At 42.2% G+C, this 20603-nt stretch overlaps 1 protein-coding gene across 1 annotated transcript in view; it reads right to left on the bottom strand.

The window, feature by feature from the left end:
- The window catches only part of LOC128770835 (zinc finger protein 469), a 208962-nt gene that overhangs the window by 183390 nt on the left and 4969 nt on the right, over window positions 1-20603 (bottom strand). Inside the window, exon 2 of the mRNA XM_053885739.1 lies at window positions 9372-9430. The gene's annotated coding sequence lies outside the window, so the exon portion shown is untranslated. The remainder of the gene's footprint in view (window positions 1-9371; window positions 9431-20603) is intronic.

Here is a 20603-nt window from a genome sequence, read left to right as displayed (position 1 = left end):
GCCTCTTTTGTTAGAGTTTTACACAGGTTGCAAGAGCAGTAGAAACCCTGTGGTAACACGCGCTCTCTGCTAACCACTGCTCAGTATAGCTCTGGAGGATTGTAGATCCTGGAATAACACCATCTATGTGATCGATGGTGGTCCTGGGCTGTAGAAGCGGGAGCACAGTACTTGGTTATTGGTTATTTAATCCAGCTCCCACTGCTTCTCTCTCCTGCTGCATCTGCGCTTGGTTTGAATCACGATCGTGAAAATATCGAATTGGGCCAAATACATATTGTCTCATTATAAGTAGTGGACTTCATACATTTATATGCTTTATATGACAAAACGTTAAGTGCTTCCTGGATTACATAGTATAATTGAACTATAATCTAGTCATAGCCATAAACAACCCGTATAATACAAACAACTCTTTGTTGTCTTGTTGCAACTCATTGTAAAACCTTTTATCATGATGTGTGACTAAAATGTGAACTCCAGAGCTCATACTTTGTCTGTTGTGTCTCTTATTATGACCACTGATTCTATAGCTGCAGCTCATTGTCTCCTCTTCTTGGCTAGATAGTGACCACTGCAGTTCAAAGGCGCAGCAGTTTTGTCACTGGTTTGTCAGTTTTTAATCTGTAATCGGTGTGTGTTGTATATAAATCTCGCAGCGGGGAGAAAAATCCAAGTTTGTATTGTGTATCTTATCTTTCACTGAACACCAAGAGGCGAGTGACTCTTATTTACAAGCAAATCTGACTTGTAAGACTGAGAGGGACAGAAGGAAGCTTCGGGTATTAATGTTCACATGCTGAACTGTAAAATAAGTGGTTGGTTGCCTGGAGAAAGTGAATGAAATACGGCTGTTAATAGGTTTGTAATTTGTTATTATTATTATTTCGCAGCGCTCATCTCAGTGCTATCCTTAAGAACGTGACTTTAAATGTATGCACAAAACCACTGCCCATTACACAGAGGGTTTACAGGTGGAGCTTACGGAAATGACAGCAATAATACGACACTGGTGGAATAATAAGTGGTTCTTTTCAGTGAATGACCAGGTGCTCTTGAGTTTCAAGTCCTTCCTGTCATGCTGTGGTGCATCTTCGAGTGTCTTTAACAACAAGTGAAGATAGGGGGGGATTAAGGTATGTCTCTCAGCTGCATCTTCTGAGGTCACATTTTAAATGACTCACCAAAAGGACCAACATTCTTTGCTCATGTGAAGCCCGGTGGAGAGGAGAAAGCAGAGTGTCTACCCTCTTGTGGACAAAAACATGTACAGCCATGCTGTGACGTTAAGGCTATTTCGGAAAAAAATGAATTATTAAGTCAACAAAAATGTGGTTCTGAGTCTTCCATAGCTTTGATTTGACCCTTGCTGTGAATACAACTGTCAGCCGGATCTTCATTAACCACTTGAAGCAAGGTCTACATCAGATGCCAAGCAGCACAAGAGACAACTTGCAGAAGCTGCCAGCTCCTTTGCCCTGGAGGCTCCATGGAGCTGTGAACCTGCTCACCTTTAGCAGAGGAAAAACATCCCGCCAATATCTCCGCTGTCACCACTTCTGGCTAACTGGAGGCGACCACTCCGAGTGCAGCAGATGTCCCCCCACCCTTCTTCCTCATATAAACTGTGTTTGCTCTTCCACCTTTCATTTCCTCCTCAACTCCGTCTGAGATAGAATGAAGCTGGCACGCTGAGTTCCACCAGGGGAAAAAAAAATGGGGAAGTTTTCTTTTTTTTTTTTTTCTCAAAACGCATCCTTGACTCCCATCAGTTTTTCCATACAAACCACAGAGACTGACTGCAGTAAAACAGTCAGCTTGCTTTGTCCCCGGGCGCTGCGTAGGTGCAGGCAAGTACTCGCTGTACCATATCTTGGCAAGGAGATAGTGTTTTGCCAAAGCATCCTCTTGGCACATTTCGCCAGACAGGACGCATCGGATTTGCTTGCTTATTTAAAGCAGATTAGGGGTTTCCCCGACCACCCCACCAATTTTATTGTAGCAACTCATTCAATTGACAAATGCCGCACATGCAGAACCGAGTCAAGCAGACACGGCGCCCTGGGACATCTGTGTAAGTGGTGGTTATACGTGTTTAGACCATCAGACAGAGGCGCTCTCTTTGCAAACATCATTATCAATAAAATTTCTACTTCTTATTCCCAGGACTGATACATGGGCAGAACTTTTGGACAGTGCAGGCTGCAAGTCAGACCTGAGGTCAGACAAGTGGAGTGAATCTTATGACTGTTTCTTCTCAGCCACCAGCTAAAATATTGTAGCTTCTTGTTCAGAAACGCCGTCATCAATAAATGATCTCAGAAAATGATCTATCACTGAATTCATAACTTTTTGAGCTGTTGAGCTAATAGGTGGATACACGTTTTAGTTATTTTATTTTCCAACATGCAGATAGATGCTACATATAAAAAGCTTTCAACAGCAGGAAAGCAACGTACAGGTCAGTTGAATTGCTGTTTGGATTGTTTTCCTTGGTGTAGTTCTAGAGTAAAGATGGGAAATTCATTATACATTATAAACTGTCACTGTTGTGAGCGGCTGTAATGCCAAAAAAAAGATGGCGACGACTATGAAGCATGACAAGAAAAAAAAAATGCAATTTTAAGTAACAAGGACCAAATGGACGTAAGGTAAGGAGTAAGGTGTGACATGAACCCCGCCCAAAAAAACACTTTATATGCATTTTATTTGAATATAAATCAAAATAAAAATATGGACTAGACGTCTGAGAAAGAGAAATAAATATATTTCAAGTGTTCTTTCAATGTTCTTTGAGAAACAAGAAATAAACACAACGGAAAATGAAAAGAAAAAAGACAATTTCTTACAACAGCTAAAAATGAAACAGAAGGGAAAAAAACAGTCGTAAAATTACTACATATCAGTTGTATAGTTCTAGTCTGAGCTCAAGAGGGCCAGGAAATGATCCACATATTGCCCCCAGAATTTTAGTATAATAGAATCATGTTTTCAACACACTGCATCGGAATCCCAATGAACTTCCTCTTCACGACATCCTACTTGGAGAAAACCAGCAGGTAATGTCTATAAAGATCCCACTGAGGATGTAATCTGCTAACGTTTGCACTACGGAGTGTGACAACTTTACTGTTAGAAAACATTGTTAAATGTAATTCATCCCCGTGGATGCACATCCATCCCCCCTTAAAAGCCTTTTTGGATGAGACTTACTATTGCAAAGGCTTGGAATAGTCCTCCAGACATTGAGTTTGCTGTGGCTGAACCACACGCTCACATCCTTGCTTGTCAGGAAGGAGCCTTACACACTACAGTCATCCTTCTTTGTTCATATATCAGACCCACCCAAATGGGAATGGGTGTCAAAAACACCGTAGAATTCATGAAGCAGATGACGTTTGGCAGAGCTAGTGATGATTTACAAAATCCACCTTGGCGTCAAGGATAACATCCATGCGTGTTATGCAGTTTCACGCGTTTCCTGACGCCCCAGAGAAACATAGGAAAGCTACAAAAATGGACTATATGAATGGAATCAACATCAATGCAGCGACGCACAATAACACCAGCATGAAATAGAAGCACATCACTGTCTTTTGAAGGAAGGTTTTCAGGGCTTTATCTGTCTTCACGCTCGAGTGATTTATCTTGTGTGCGGATGTTATTGTTGGCAGCTGAAATTGTTACTTTTGAGCCACAAACTCCAGCACAGATATCACTTCAACCCCATTCCCTACATTTTTAATGCGCCTTACAGATTGAGGAACGCTCCCGCCTGCCTCACCAAAAAGGTGCGAGCTGTCAGTCATCCTCCGAGAGCCCACCCCTCGAATCAAAGAAAGCTATTTATCAGTTAACGTCAGTCAGCAGGTCTATAAAGCCTGGTGTTTACCTTGTCTAGACAGACTGAAGGACCGGCAGCTGTGGGCATATGAGCGGTATACAGCATACTCCGAAACCGCAGATGAGAGCCGCACTATCATTTACCACCATAAATCAGACAGTCGCACATAAACAGCCTACAAGTGCACGGGTGTTGACAAACCAATTTCAAGAGTAACTTCAGACAATGTTTGAAGTTGTCGAACGCTTTGTGATACAACACGACTCCATTCAAACGCATTAGCGCTGCAGATTCCCGGGGCTAAACGGTGGAAAGCCATAAATCAGTACGCGGCTTAAAGAGACGAGTGCTTCGCTCTATAGATTCACAAACCGATGTAACAGGAATAGGTACCAGATGAAAGATCTAAATTCTCCGCTCCAGTTTTCTGACCTTCACGCTGTCTTTGACACGGGAACAAGCTTGAGTTAGCCGGACATGTTCTGGAAAAAGAGTTGAAATATGATAATAGTCGAAATAAAATATGTCAGCCAGCAGGTTTATGGTGCTCATGGAGCAAATACAGAGCAAACACAAACTTTCTCCAGAAACATGGAGGCACAATCATACAACACCTCACATTTATTATCATGGTTTATGACTCATTTCAAGTGCTTTTAAAATGTTAAGGAGCAGCAGTGGGGCATTTAGTAATAACATACTTCAGCTATAACAAGTGATCTTTCACCTCCCATCTCATGACTTGCATAACAAATTTAATGCCAACATATACAGTAACTTACACTGTAATTGAAGTGGCACTTTTTCAAATCTTTAATCCAAAACTAACAGTACAAACATCTACTTCTGCTTCATAGGCTGTCGAAGCGTTTACTTTTGTTATTTAGGGAGTAAAACTTGTTTTCTGCTGTCATGTAGATTTCTGCTGAGTTACATTACGTCTGTTGGCATCTGCTTCTCACCCCTTTGAGTAACTAGGTCAACTTAAAAGTAAACAGGTTTGCTAGATTGCTGTGTACACATTTGTCCCAGATACAGAATCATTTTCTAAATAGCACAGCAGAGCCTTTGCAATGAGTCAGCGTTAAGTCGAAGTTGATTTCTCATCTTGGGGCAGAAAAAAAAATCTGTTTTCTTACAGTCAGCAGGCAAAAACATACGTGAGACCTGGCTGTTGATATCTCAGTCTTGCATTATTGACTAAAATACAACAACAGCAAATACAGAAATACATGTTTTAAATCAAGCACATTTGTCCTGATCTCTTACTAGATAACTACACACTATATTTTTGTTACTCAGCAAATCTAAAAGAAGCTGGAGGAGCTGTATGTGCATTACAGCTGCGACACGTCAAGCCAACAGAAATGCGACTGTTATTTAACATGGCCAATACCGTCTATAAACACTGGGAGGACACTGTCCTGTTAGTATTATGACCTACAAGCCTTGGGTGGTCTGCATACACATGTACAGGCAAATCTGACTTGGAGGAGACAAGAGATAGCGGGAGCTCACAAACTTTGTGTGCTACAAAACTTGGCGAGCACCTGGCATTTCCTGACTGCTTTCTGAGGAACATGACTGCCGTGTCTCTGGCAAACCGACTTATTCAGTGAAAATATTGTTTGGTTCCCACCAAAAAGGACGACCAATGTTACAGGGTTAGTGCAGTTATTCTGCAGATGCATACAAATGCTGTGTCCCTCCTGATATATAGTTCCAGTTCAGTTGTTTGCTTTGCCTTGGGAGCACCCTTCATTTCTTTGTGCCCAATACAATGACACTAAAGACCATCTATCTGTCTATCTATCCATCTATCTATCTACCCATCTATCCATCCATCCATCCATCCATCTATCCATCTATCATCTACCCATCTATCATCTATCATCTATCCATCCATCCATCTATCCATCTATCATCCATCTATCCATCTATCTATCCATCTATCTATCGATCCATCTATCTATCATCTATCCATCCATCCATCTATCTATCTATCCATCTATCTATTCATCTATCTATCACCTATCCATCATCCATCCATCCATGTATCATCCATCTATCCATCTATCTATCATCTATCTATCCATCCATCCATCCATCTATCTATCATTTATCATCTATCCATCCATCCATTCATCCATCTATCCATCCATCTATCTATCATCTATCATCCATCTATCCATCTATCTATCGATCCATCTATCGATCCATCTATCTATCATCTATCCATCCATCCATCCATCTATCATCTATCCATCTATCTATCATCTATCTATCGATCCATCTACCTATCCATCGATCTATCGATCCAACTATTTGATATCGTAGTTGTCCTCCGCTTTTTACCTGCATCTATCTATCTATCTATCTAATATTGTAGTTGTCCGATGCTTCTCCCTTTGACAGTGTCTGTGCCACGCAGCTGAAGCGCAGGGGCGGTGCTTGAGTCAGGCAATTGCTTGGAGCCCTACCAAGTAGGGGGCTCCCCAAGGGATTCCAAATGTTCAGCAACCACTACAATGGGCAATTTGCAGGCCACCACTTTGAGTACTAATCTGTTTTTTCAGTATGTATCTCAAACATCCCAGAAACTGTCAAAATAATAATAACAATAATAACTTTCTGTGGTGTGGTGTGTGGTGGGGTCAGAACTAGAAAAATACTGATGCACTCAAATATTGCAATACTCGATTCCACGATGTACATCGAAAATTTTGCTCAAATATCGCAATGTTTTGATTGTGTGAAATTATTTTGATATTTTAAGTTGGTGAAATTGATGTTTAATGCATAGCTTGCATGCATTTAGTCATAACTCATTTTTAATACACATGATATTGTATTGGATTATATGATTTTCTCCCTTCAAATTATGGATCTTATTTTCTGAACTAATAAACAATATCGAAATGCATCTTATCACCTTTCCTGTTTCAGGAAGTGTATCGTATTGAAAGGTACCTGCACAAACACAGCCCTAGAGGGGACACTGGGGAGTTCTTGCATAGGGCCCTAGCAACGTCACTGGTTTATGAGCTACAGTGACGCAGCCAACGGCTTCAACACAAGTCATTGGGAGTGCACCCACCAAGCTGTTTTCTTATTGTGACAACAGGATATTATACCACAGTGGTACCTCAGTTCTCGACCACAATCCGTTCCAGAAGGCCGTTCAAGAAGCGTTATACACAATAACAAAGTGTGTCGCGGGTCAGCTGATCGGTCCGTGCACGTTATGTTTTTTCCGGCGTTCGAGTTCTGGATTTTTGTTCTAAATCCAAAGCAAAAAAATCTCAAAATGTTTCTTTGAACTCCGATTTGTTCGAAGTCCAAGACGTGTATATATATATATATATATATATATATATATATATATATATATATATATATATATATATATATATATATACACAATTGCTTAATGTTTAATGCTACAAAATATTTATTGTTTATTGTCTACCAAAATTTGCAAATGTAATAAGGTTCACTTCCCTGAATCCAGTAGTTACGTGGAGACATGGAGCAGATTATCTTCAGACACTTAAACAGGGGAATAGATAAATGAAATAGTCAAAACGTTCAGCAAGTCACTACAAGGTTGTTTTTTTTAAGTTTGGAAGTTTGTAAAACCATGACGGATCCCATCTTTAGCTCATCCAAAGATGGAATGTTCTGGTTAGTCAGCCTGATGAGATTTAAATGTTTGCTAAACTGTTGAAAAATCCAGATGCCATCGCTTCATTCAACTCAAAGAAAGAACTATCAGCAAACTAGTGCTCTGAAATGAGCAGAGAGCTGACCATTCTTTGCTTGTTGAGAACTTTGCGAGAGTCACTCACCACTTCACGAAAAAGAGTAATGGCTTCCATCACACCCAAATACATGTGGATGGTCATAAAGTTTCCATTCAAGATGATTCACTGAGGCTGGTACAAGATCAACCAGTGCAAGCCACAGCATGTTCTAACTCATAAACAAAATCCCGACACAAAAGAAACAGATTACATGAGTTCCGAATCTCTAAATCAGAACAGTTTTTAAAAGTTTTCTTGAAGAAATCACTAGTTCAAGGCAACCAGGAAACTTGTGTGCGAAACCTCGGTCACGTTTAAGGCTCGCACATTTCGCTGAAATATTTACCGGAACACGTTTTTACAGGCGGATTGCAGAAGCGATACGCCGGACCTGGATGGACACACAGGCACGCAGGAAAGCACTCAGGAGTGGGTGGATGCAAAACCCCTGACAGGAACTGCTCGCAGCATTTGTGACGCAGCTCATAAATCACCCAGCACTTTGGGGTAATGATCCATTGAGAGAGAGAGAGAGAGGGGTGAAAGTGAATTTCAGTGCCTCTTTAAAGGAAAACATTGCGGTGTTGTACCTCTCAGTTGGGGTTCTCTTGTTATTATGGATCGTATGATCATAAATATTTTGCTGGTTAACCACTGGATCCAGTGTTAGCTCTCCTCATAAGCAACAGATACAACACATTGTAGTATCTTGTATCCAACTGGGTTGCCAATGCTGACACCTGTCCCTCTTTTAAACTGTAAACACGGGTATGAACAGTAAAAGAACATGTGATCCATCAGTTCCACACTCCGGGCTGAGTTCTGAAGCCAGTTTTCAACAGTTTGTGTTCCAGAATCTACATGCGTATAAGCTGTAGCAGTCACTCACTATGGGTCAGACACAACCGTTCGAGTCTTCCAGTGACACCGGTCACGACTTCCTTCACAGACACTGCCCACTGCACACCACACTGATATTTGGAAGGCATCATGAACAAGATGAGCTGCTGCAGATACGCACCAAATGATGCCTTCACGTTACGCAGGAAAACCCACAAACTCAACCAGTCCACAGGCCTCCTCACTGAATCTGCTAGTTAGTGTGAGTTCAACAAGAGGCTGTGTCATTTCCAACCGCTTGCTGAAGTGTCAACATCATCATCTGTTTATGAAGCTCCTCATCATTTTCAACAGAGAACCAGAGGCTCAGTGCTGCCGTGCCACTGCCCCCTACTGACTACAACTAGCATTGCATACTGTCATACACCAATCTTGGGCATATAACTTTAAGTTAGACATTTGCATTTCTATTTATATTTTTCACGCTTTCAAAGTTCCTCAACTGGCTGATAACTAAATTGGCCTCCACGTCAAGCAGCCCAAGGCCAAACTACACAAGTATTTCACTCAGTTGATCCAGTCTGAGCCCTCAAATATACAATCTTCAGGACATGGATCCTGGAAAAAACTTCATCATTACAGTTAGTGTTTGGATAAGAAAGTATATTTATTAAACTGTCTAGAACAAGCAGTCATTTTAGCATCCACATCTTGTCACGTTTCAACATACGCTTTCTTTACAAACAGAATGTTTTGCAGTGTTTTAACCAAAAGTGAAACGTCTCTTTCTGTGGAGTTATGAATTGTAGTTGTCAACAAATGTTGTGTTGTTAGGCTCGGAGTCATCACATGGGGAAAATGCAACTCAACATTTGTGAGCTTACCTGCGGTGTCTTCTTACGCGCAGTTGTCTTTTGTTTCGCACCTTAGTGTTACAACATTCCTGTGAGACATGAAAGTAAACAGGGAAGAGTTACAGTACATATCGAATGAACTGAGCACAATATGGTATTGTTTAGCTGGACAGGCGACACACATAACACAGGTGATGACAACAGAGCCGAGCTCTGAGGCAGTGGGTTCTGCTTGGTAACACACTTTGAGCGTAAACATTTAACAAAAACATTCAACAAAAGCATAAAAAAAATATTTTTTTTATAGTCATTTCATCACAAACAGCTCTCAGAAAAAAAAATAAAGGAGCAGCTTCTTATTGAAACTGAAAGCGAGTTATATATGAGGAATGCACACAGGTGCACTCCATGTTGCTGCTTCCAAAATCTATGACAAAATACTTTTTTCATATTCTCACAATTTGTAACACAGTAGGAAGCGATGGCATAGTGACGTCATTTCAAATCACTTTCCCGTTCAGCTCCTCTTCAACAACAACATGTCTGGATTTATAGGAAAAGAACATCTCAGTGTCAAGCATACAAGGTGCTGCGAACCATTCCAACCGATTCGTAGCGTATGTCACGTCTACTTACTCGTCGCTGACGTCAGATCGATCTTTATTTGCTCATCATGCTCTTTTGACATCCCATCAACCACATAAAAATGGTTTCCCATCCCCTGTTTACAGAAATTACTCTTGAGTGAAAGGAAGTTTTACAGGACAGTGACACTGTCTCATTCACACTGACACATCAGAGGAGAGACTGGGGACATGGTGGATGAAAAACATCATAAATGGAAGAACCAGGTTGAAGGAAATGAGGAAGACAACTTCACTCTACTTCGGTAGAGGAGGCTCACAATGGCAACCCCTGATGGAAAAGGACAAAAAAATAATACTTTAACCCTTTAAATATCATAAATACATAATATATACAAATATATAAAATACATTTTCAGTCATTTTTAGTAGCAGGGGGTAAAAAAGGGTGCACCAGAACAAGCAGTTTAATGGTTCAGGGAGTACGGCCTTTTTTTTTTACTGATAAAGATCTCTAAAAATAATGTTGGATCTTGGCAACACCTGGTCTTTTAAAACAATCGACATCATCATGAATCTGAAATTGGAGGAAACCAGAAATTAAACGAGAAACTATCCAGTCTTTGCCCCCATCATAACAAGCTGAGCTATAAGGGTCTGTCATGCTTTTTTGTCAATATTCTATTTGCTTATGTCGCGCACCCGAAAACGTTTTGAGGCAGCTAAAATGTTTTCTAGGCAGACCACTGCATCTAGTCTCAAAAATCGATAGCAATCCATGCTGAAGCTCACGGTCTGAATGTTAAGGGTCGATTGCGGCCCGGACGCAGACACACTTAGAGTCACCAATAAAGCTTTTAGACCTGAAAACTGAAGGACACTGAAGAAACCGATGGAATCACGAGAGAAAACAAAATTCATCCCAAAGATTTGGTAGACTCCTTCTTGACACTCTTCCACTGACTACAACACTTTGTTCTGATACAGCATATGTTACATACAGCGGTACCTCGGTTTTCAAATGTCCTGGACTTCAAACAAATCGGAGTTCAAACAAAAATTTCGAGATTTTTTTTTGCTTCGGATTTGGAACGTAATAAATTAAATGTGTATAACGCAGCCTCTGTATGCAGACGTGTCCCGTACATTTACTGACTGTTTTTTCTTCATATTGAGGTGTAAAACCTTTCCTGTCTCCGCACTGGACCGTGGTAGAGTGTCACAGGGGAGGCGCTCGCTCTCCACACCTCCGAGGCTGGAGCGCTCACTGCAGGGTTTGATGTCCTGTTGTGGGCTGGAGCTGGGACAGGGATGAGGCGAGTCTGGGACAGAGCGTGACTTGGTTTATGACTTTGTCACAGCCAAACTGCACAGAAGCGCACATTCAGAGCTGGACACGCACCGGGCACCTCTTCACTTCTGGAGAGACGTCACTCACTCGGCAACCCCTCCCACATGCAGCGGCCACACACATAGAGGAACAGCGCACCTGCAGCAGACAAATCGCTTCTTGAACGACCGTCTGGAACGGATGGTGGTCGAGAACCGAGGTAGCACTGTATTTCTAAACCCCCTTGATCAGTTCCAAAAAATGAAGTCCTGGCTCTTGACTCCCATCCCACACAAGCTAACCTACTATAACAGCTATAAAAACATTTTACAACACCAGATTCAAAACCTAGTAAAAACTCGATTTTGAAACTCAATAACACTCAAATAAATACATTGGTTTTATAGGCGTATTCTTATATGATGTGTTGTCAGAATCTTGAAAAAAGATCTTGGATCTCTAACGCACTGAAAAGCTGATGTAGTATCTGATTACTGAAGAAAAAAAAAATCGCAACCATCCCACCTTCAGTCGAGCTCAACTCCAGCTGGAGAGCGACCATCTCAGATGTGGCCATGAGAGGAGGGAAAAAACATGAGAACAAAACACTTTCATTTATCTTCATTAAGCTGAGATCAACAGCGAACCAGCCCAACACAGACTCCACATAAACTACATCTTGTTCCAGTCATGGAGGACATTTAAGCGTGGGGTTAAAAAGTCACGGCCCGCGCTGGTTTATTTAGCTCACGGTGCAGACCATATAACACATCATGAACTCCTTCCCACAGAATATCATCTGGTTTCATTGTTTCCCATTAGTCTTTTACAATGGAGTCACCTCTGTGAGGACTATATTTTGGCTAGCGAAAAAAACTGCACCAAATATTTGTGCAAAGAAACAAAAGATCATTATCCAGTCATCGTGATCGCCACGCTCACAGAGGCACTTGGAGGATGTTATGGAGCTGCGATGGTACGACCACATGTGGGAAACATTGTGGGCAATTACCGTACAGTAGACACTTACACAGGCTGTGCAGTGTGTACACAGGAAAAGCCACAGCGTGCATCTACATCTATAAGTGGAGGGAGGTGTGCGAGCTCCAGCTAACAAGGCTTGGGGCAAACTGGGCTTTCCACTGCCAAAAGCCACAACTCATTAGCCTGGAAGACAAATGAAAGAGATCACTAACAGGTGGAGTTGGAAGACAGTTTGTTTTTCGTGTCCGTAACTGCTTATCTTTGAGAGGGTCGCAGGGGGAGAGCAGCCAATTCACCACCTGACACTGAGGCGAAGAGAGGGGCGCAGTCCAAATACAGTTAGAAAGCCTCATTTGCACTCGTGTGCAAGTGCTCGGTGCACCATCTGCGAAGTAGAAATGATCTTTGCTGAGGGTCGGCTTGCCAAACGTTCATAGCCAACTATCAAAGAGGAGGACACGGCACGGAAAAAAAGTAGTACGGGCAGCGAGTCCATGCATTCATCAAGCAATGGAGGAGTGTTGTCAATGTACCCTCTTTCTCTGCTAAGCAGTTTTGATAGTCTGAATAATAGATGTGTATTAGGAGAGATCATAGAGGCAGTAGCCTGGAGAGGTCCATGCTTCCCACTTCCGAGCTTAAATGTAATGTTGACAGTATGTCTCGATTGTGACCCCATGACTGCAGCAATCCATTTTTTTTTCCTTGTTGTGTGACCTTTTAGTTCAGCTCTATCTTGACTAGAACAAACTGATGAGGCATTCTGCTGTATTAAGGCATCATGTCAATATGTTTGAAAATCTTCATTCTGTCCTTCAATTGTGAATAAGACCCAGAGATTCTTGCTCCAGCTGAGGAACTCATTCTCATCCCAGACAGGAGGCCATGATCTAAGATCTGGTTTCACTCTGGCGTTCACCCTCTCGCACCAGTTACTCAAGTCAGCGTTTTTCAATCAGGGTGCTGCGGGAAAATGATCCAATTTCACCTCATTTGTCCGGAGATATAATGACATTCAATCATAAAAATTAGAAGGTGTTGAGGAGCAACCAAGGTGAGGAGATCACATGGGTTCGCTGACATTCTTTCTATCCACTCTACTGCAGAGCTACAGTGTGTTGATGCGTTGATCTGTCGCTCCTCTTCTCACACACTCACAGTGAAGAAGCCGCTCACATGCGCATCTTCCAGCTGTTTTTAAACCTGATGCTCCTCTTATTTGACCACACACTTTCACCAGAGAACCATGGAGGGAGGGATCCTTGTCGCACCCGCAACGCCAAAGACTGTCTGCACCACAGAGCTAACAGAGCTCACGTGACGTCTCACTTCAAAACTTTATTGATACTTATGGACTGTCAAAGTTTGCTCTGTAGTTTAAAAGTTGGCGAAAAACTAAATTCACAGCAAAATAAATGCGCTCCAAAGTGTGACGTGAGAAAGAATAATTGTTTTTATGAAGCAAAGAATGCTAAGGATTTTACTGGAAACTCACAACTACAATAAAGTCATGCAAAAGAGAAGCGATAAAATCGAAACAGTTGTTTAAATTAAATAAATAAATCATGATATATTTTGCCATGTTGCCCGCCCCTTTCTGGATACCTTTGAAACAAATACATTTTCTGCTATTTGTTCCTGGAAATATCATGGCAAAATAACAAGCGAGTGTCAGTAGCTGTAGTTTCCCACAAATGAATCTATAGGACTTTACGCACAAGTGCGCTCTGGCCGAGGTTCCTTTGGTGGTGTTCCTCGGCATTTTTTTTCAATGAATCAAGGGTGCAGTGGCTTGAAAAAGGTTGAACACTGAACACTGACTCAAGTCCCCAAACGAAAAACAGCGCTCATCCACAGCACCATCTGGAATCTCTGTCCACTACACCATGAATGTAACAAGCAACAAAGGGCAACCTTGGTAGAAAATCATCAACACTAGTGCAGGTCAGCCAAGATATAAACAATACAAAAAAAAAACACTGCTCCTCTGGATAAGAACAGATTCCATTGCTCTAAAACATAAAAACGACTTTACTTATTTATTATAAATTTGATACATTTCTGGCTCACAGGTTGGCTGCGTACAAAAAGGTATATTTTAAGTATAAAAGCACCTCAACAAAATGTGTCTCCACTCAGCAACAGAGAAGGAATAAACAGGGAAGAGCAGATGCGACAACACTTTTTGGCGCTCCGCAAAGGCCTAGCACAGCACATGGTTTGAATAAAGCTGCATATAAAATGAGTTGGGGTTGAATAATCCTAGAGAGATTTGTCAGTCTACTCTGTTTACTTTAACAATGGGATGGATCCATGTCAACACTGGCAGCACACTAGCCATCCCAAAAGATCATGGCAGCAGTGGAAGTCTATACATGACGCCCCAGCCAGTGTTTATGTTGTTCTGATGGAAACAATTGTCAGAATCAAACTCAGGTTACAAAGAAATGTGGGGGTATAGAGATAAGCCACACTTTTAACAACCAAGAAATTCTATATCTTTAGCCTACTTTTCAACAGTGGGGTCCATGTTCACACGCTTGTCTCAGTTGGTAATTGCTTATCATTGTTATCTGAGAATGGAGTGCTTACGGAGGATACAGTCCTTTGAGCAGTTTTGTTCTCCTTGCCATACTGTATAACAAACAGCATGTGATAGTCCTGGGTGCTGTACTGGTTTCAACAACACTGGCTTTTGCTTGAGACCAAAGATCAAACTGCTCCATGTTGAAGAGTGGACAGATTCTTGCTTATTGTCCATGTTGGTGCAGCGCTAGGAAAGCACCTGGACTGGAAACATAAGTGGGAAAGCAGTGCATCACCCTTTCACCCCGAGTTATTACACTTCATGTGCAAAGGAATATTACTGGAAAATGCAAATTATAGAGGCTGACTCAAGTAATGATGTAGCTCAGGACAAACATGAGGATGGACAATGAACATGGGTCTGTTACAGTGTGTGTGAGTATATATGTGATGATTTTTATCGAGGTGGATACGAACCAGAACCTCTCATGCGGTAGATTATTCTAGCCCTATAAAAACTGGGGATGGCTACCACTGTTTCACAGCCTATACCGATACCAGCAATGCAGCCTTGAGGATCGGCCGATACAGGTCCAAGCCGATATCTTCCACTAGTCACTCAAAAAGTTGTTAATAATGTTAATGGATGTGTAACGCTTAATACTGACACCTAAAAAGACCTGAGGTCGTGCACAAGTGCTTTGGCTTTATTAAAAGGTAAAGCTTTTAATGGCATAAAATGACCAATAAACTAAGAAAAAACATACAAGTACCATTGTAAAATATGGACATTTCATCATGTCACGCAAAGAGAAATTGAGGGTTTATGGATCGTACCATCCCCAATAAAAACCCTCACCATGACACCATGAACCTTTGCCTTTCTTCATGAAAGGTTCTTTCTCTGCCACCACCTTGAAGACGCAGAACATTTACCAGCCATTGTAGCGCTAAAAAACAAGCTCACAATACAAATACAGAATCCCAACATTGTCGATTTGTCTTCATGCATCATCCTAAATACTTAAGCTACTTCGCTCAGCCGAGCAAGATACGGAACATTGTGCTCCGATCGTAGCATTCAATAGAATCGACACCACATGCTTCCATATTTAATACCAGTTGGCCGCAGAATCCCATGATATGAAGGAAAGTCCACCATATCATTTTGCTTGTACTCACGAGAAAAACTTGAGATGTACTGGGATTTAGCATTGGGCTACTGAAAATGAGCATGAAACTATTGTAAATGATTTTGACCCATCACGCCGGATGAAGTGAAGAATCGCGTATTAGTCCGAGGGAAACTGCAAGTCGACATTATTTGTAGAAGTAATGCACTCGCATTTATACTCCTGCCAGTTCAGCACAGTAGTAGAAATATGAGTAATGCCAAAGTGAAGGGGAAAAGTAGATGCACGCACTCATTTAAAAATAAAGTTTATCTTCCAGTACATTGTGCACTTCTTCCAGATGAAATATAGCAGGAGGAAATGGGAAGAAAACAATACCCCTGGAAGAGGATCATGAATCAAAGCAGAAATATTTTGAACATAATAACAATCTTCTGTCGCTGGTGGCGTCTCATCACCATCAGCACACTCAGCCAGAAAGATGAGGCGCGTGGTTTGCCAGAGGGTTCATCGGTCATTTTATCACACTGCCAGCTATTGGAAGTTTTTGTGTGTTCATGGACGCCCACAGCTGTTTCCTCCATTCCTCTCAATCTTTCGCTGCCTCAGATCATTTGGGCAGATGTACACAGCACCTGGGGTGCGACTCACAACATGAATTCCTAATCATTTACTCAAGTACACATCCTGTTTTTAAGGATTGTTTAGTCGGGACATTTGCTGAATCACCCAAAATTGACACATCAAACGCATACAAATTAAACGCCCCAACCCCCCGGGACGAAACTGAAATGCCCTGTTGACTGTCTCATGATGACGGACAACAGCGCACCATGTTTAAAACGTGCTTCTGCTGGGAGCATCTGCTCCTTTCATTTCCTGAATCCTACTTTCCCTCATCATTACAAATCTGAGGAAGCGTCTGGTTTTCATGCCCCTCCATCCCATCATCGGCCTGACGTCCACCACCAACCGCCCACTCACCGACCCACATCTTGACCAGGCTTCCGTGTCGGCTCCACGCTCGCTCGCGGGGCAGGCGGATTCCACGAGCGTTCGAGCCCATTAGGGGGCTCCTGCTCCCCAAACCTGCCCACAAACACTGAGGTCTTGTCAGAAGCCCATGGAGCCGGAGGCCCGACATGTGGAAGCAATCACAACAAAGGAAAGAAATGAAATACAGAACTAATACGCAAAATCATATGTAATGACCAAGATCTAATTTCCAATCAAAATACACTTGCCCTGCACAAGCAGAGGCTTCAGAAGTTGCTTGTTTATCTTCGGAGCGCGCCTGACCTGTGTCCAGCCAAGTGTTGTCTCCACTTACATCCAGATATGAGTCTCACTTACATGAATAATAGCCTGGACTACTGTTCACACACCATTATCTTGCCAAAGTCAACTTTGAATAGTTGAAATTCAATTTAAAATAAAGGTTTTGTGGTAAAGAGTGTGAACAGATTGAAACAGATCGCATTCAAGGACTTGCCTATCTGACTGTCAGTGCTAGCATTGGTCAACTGGCGGATAAATGACCAACATAGTGAGCTGCAGTGATCCCCGAATACTTCTCTCTCGAAAAGTACAAGTTGTACAAAAGAACATAAAAGCCTTGTGATCTGACCAGTGCACTAATGCTCATGAAGAGTTGGTCACCCAAGCCACTTTATATCCTTTGACAACAGATGCTTTTCCCATTTCAGTGTTCCGTAGTCCAAAAAGCTGCACTGCAACATAACAGGTTACACGACGCGCATCATAACTCCTATCCACAAAAAGCGAAATGGAGGCATGTAAACTCAAAATAAAGTGAAATAAATATAAAACCTTCTGTGAGAAAACTCAACCACTCAACACCACAATAGTTTTTTGAAGACGCATACCAAAAACATATGTGGCATTGCCTGTTTAATATCTGACGGTGACCATCTGTGCAACAACAGGAAACTACGTTTGCCTAGTAGGATGCAAATTCCCTCCACGCTGAAGCAACTGTTTTCCATATGATGTTTTCTGTACAGATAAAATCATCACAGTGCACATCAGGTCAGTAAAGTTACTTCCAATTATGTCAGCGGAACTGCTCCTAAATGATGTGCAGATGTGTTTTATAACAGTTCAGCATTTCCAGGAGGTGAGGTCCGGTCATCCTTTCTTTCTATCCTTTGCTTCAAACAAATATTTGGTCCCTAAACTTTACATCGATGACAATTTAGACTGATGCATCACTCACTCACCTGTATGGGCTGATTTTCGCAGCATCTCCGACACCTCTTTGTTGCAATTTCCTGGGCACTTCTGTTTCGATCTTAAACACGGGTGAAACACTCCTCACTTCATTGGTGTAATATATTGAGGTTAGGAGAGTGGACTTTTGTGTCCTATAATGGCTACGAAGGCAACATTCAGTGTTGCATGTTGAGGCATTAGGGTAGTGTGTGAAACGTAAAAGACGGAGGTCGGGGTTAAGTAAGGCATAGGATGTGGATTTTTTCATTCTATACTTAATGTGTGTCACTTGCTATTTAAAGCGCCCCAAATGTTCATGCGTTACCGTCACAAAGGAGGAGTGCCACGTTGGGTTAATAAATAGCAACTGACATCCATTGTAATTCAGTGAAGAGAGGCTCTGAACATCTCCCTCTACCTTGCACTCTGCCCTGCATGTGACACGCAATCCACAACTCTCGCTCAGAACGCTACATGGCATGGAAACGGGTTCACTCCACTGCAATGGCTATGTGTCAACATGCAACGCTGAAGGCTGCCTGGAGCGTCAGTATAGGACACAAAAGCTCACTTCCCAAGGTCAATATACTACGTCATGGAAGCAAGGAGGGGTTGGGTTTATAGATTTATATAGACAAAAAAACATCCAACTTACGACCGGGATCGGTTCCAACCAACCGGAACATAAGTGGAATACCATTCAAAATAGCCGACGCAAGGGTTATAGTTACTACAGTTGTGGTAGATGGCTGTGTGAGAGTGAGATGCTGCGATACTGTGCTGCCGTAACTGTCGTACGCGTTGCCGGGCTGCTACGTGCTGCAGTGCCAGACATTGGCCGTGGTCGTATGTACGGGTGGACGTAAGTCAAGCGGGTCGCAAGTCAGATGTTTCATATATATATATATATATATATATATAGGGGATAATGGTCTTGTTTGTGTAGGGACTGCCTTCCCTACTCTTCCCTACTACACTTATTCGTACACAGGTTTTTTTTTTAGCCACACATTTGCAAGCAAGCTGAGCTCTGGACAAGTTGAGGCCACAGAGTTCAAACTGAAACTGCCCTCTCCTAAAAACAATGTGACAGTCTGACTATGAGGCAAAATATGTGTAACAACTAAGCTGAAAATGAAGAAGTAAAAAGTTGAGTTCATGTTTGTTAAGTTGCAACAACTCTAGTTGCCAGACGACTTTGACAATGTTTGTCATTAGAAAACAGGAAAAATGTATGTAAATGTTTGTAAACTGTCACCAACATTATGTATTAAATTGCAACTGGTCAAGACTGTTTAATGATGAGTGAGCTTCTCAACCAATGGTTGTTTGGGTTGACAAAGATGCGACTCATCTGAATGTAGTGCTGTCAATAGTTAACACTTGTGTAGTGTCAATACTTCATTTGTGCAACATGTGGTTTCAACAGCTTGTAGTCCCGATGGTCGCGGAGCCTATGCAGTTGGTGGCTTATCAATGAGTCATTTATAGTCCACTGTGTCGACTGACTGTTGCAGCCCCAGTCGTGTCACAGTCGTACAGACTTGTGGAAACATCATGGGCCGTTCGTGTAGTTGGAACGTGTGGCAGAGTGTGATACTGAGCGTGTGGTGACCAACCCACATGTTCAGTATCACACCAATGTTATATCAGCCAAAAGAGCAGATGCTGAAGTCACAAAAACATCCCTCACCACATCAACCGTTGTGATCACAACAGCAGAAATAAGAGCCAGTTGATCCGCCCCTCAAACCTCCTTCATGTTGCACTCTGAGCAAGAAAACCAAGTGTCAGAGACCCATGACACTGAGGGCGGTTGAGAGTTCACACAGTTCAGGCTCGGCACTTGTAATCCGTCATGTTTACCTCTAATTCCTCGGCGGACCCCAGCGGGGTCACTGCCAGTCACTTCATCACGTTACTGCGCAGTGACTTCACTGCCTGTGGGTGTCTCCCAAACCTTCCTCTGCACACCGACGCTGAGCCAAGACTTTTGAGCTAAACTGATTAAAGCTCAGCAGCACCATGACACATCCTCCACATAACAAACAACTGCTGATTGGGCTTGCATCATAACAGAACATACGCCGGAGCTTATGTGGCCGGGCAGATGGGACTTGTTAAGAAATGTCAAATAGCTACACTTGCTACTTTGTCCTTAAAGAGAAACACAACAGGATGATGCCAGAAGACGCTCACCAAGTCAAGAGCAACATGAGATGACCTCAGCGCACATCCTCCCGTGTCAAACTGAATAGTTGGGTAATGTTCGCCAGGGTCTCTTTACTGTAGCCCATGATTCCACCCTGAAAATGAATGGATGAACACATTGATGTTGACGGAGAACAAGGCACAGGTGTGCATTTAAACAGCGGAGCAGAGGAAGACTGGAGAGATTCTTTCTTACATTTAGGTTTGTTAACAACAAACTAAAGATCTTAAGTACAAAAGAGGAGCCAAATAGCAACAAATG

This window comes from Synchiropus splendidus, chromosome 14 (assembly GCF_027744825.2).
Source record: "Synchiropus splendidus isolate RoL2022-P1 chromosome 14, RoL_Sspl_1.0, whole genome shotgun sequence".
NCBI lineage: Eukaryota > Metazoa > Chordata > Actinopteri > Syngnathiformes > Callionymidae > Synchiropus > Synchiropus splendidus.
Note: the sequence above shows the minus strand (reverse complement) of the source record. Positions and strands in the feature narration are given on the sequence as shown.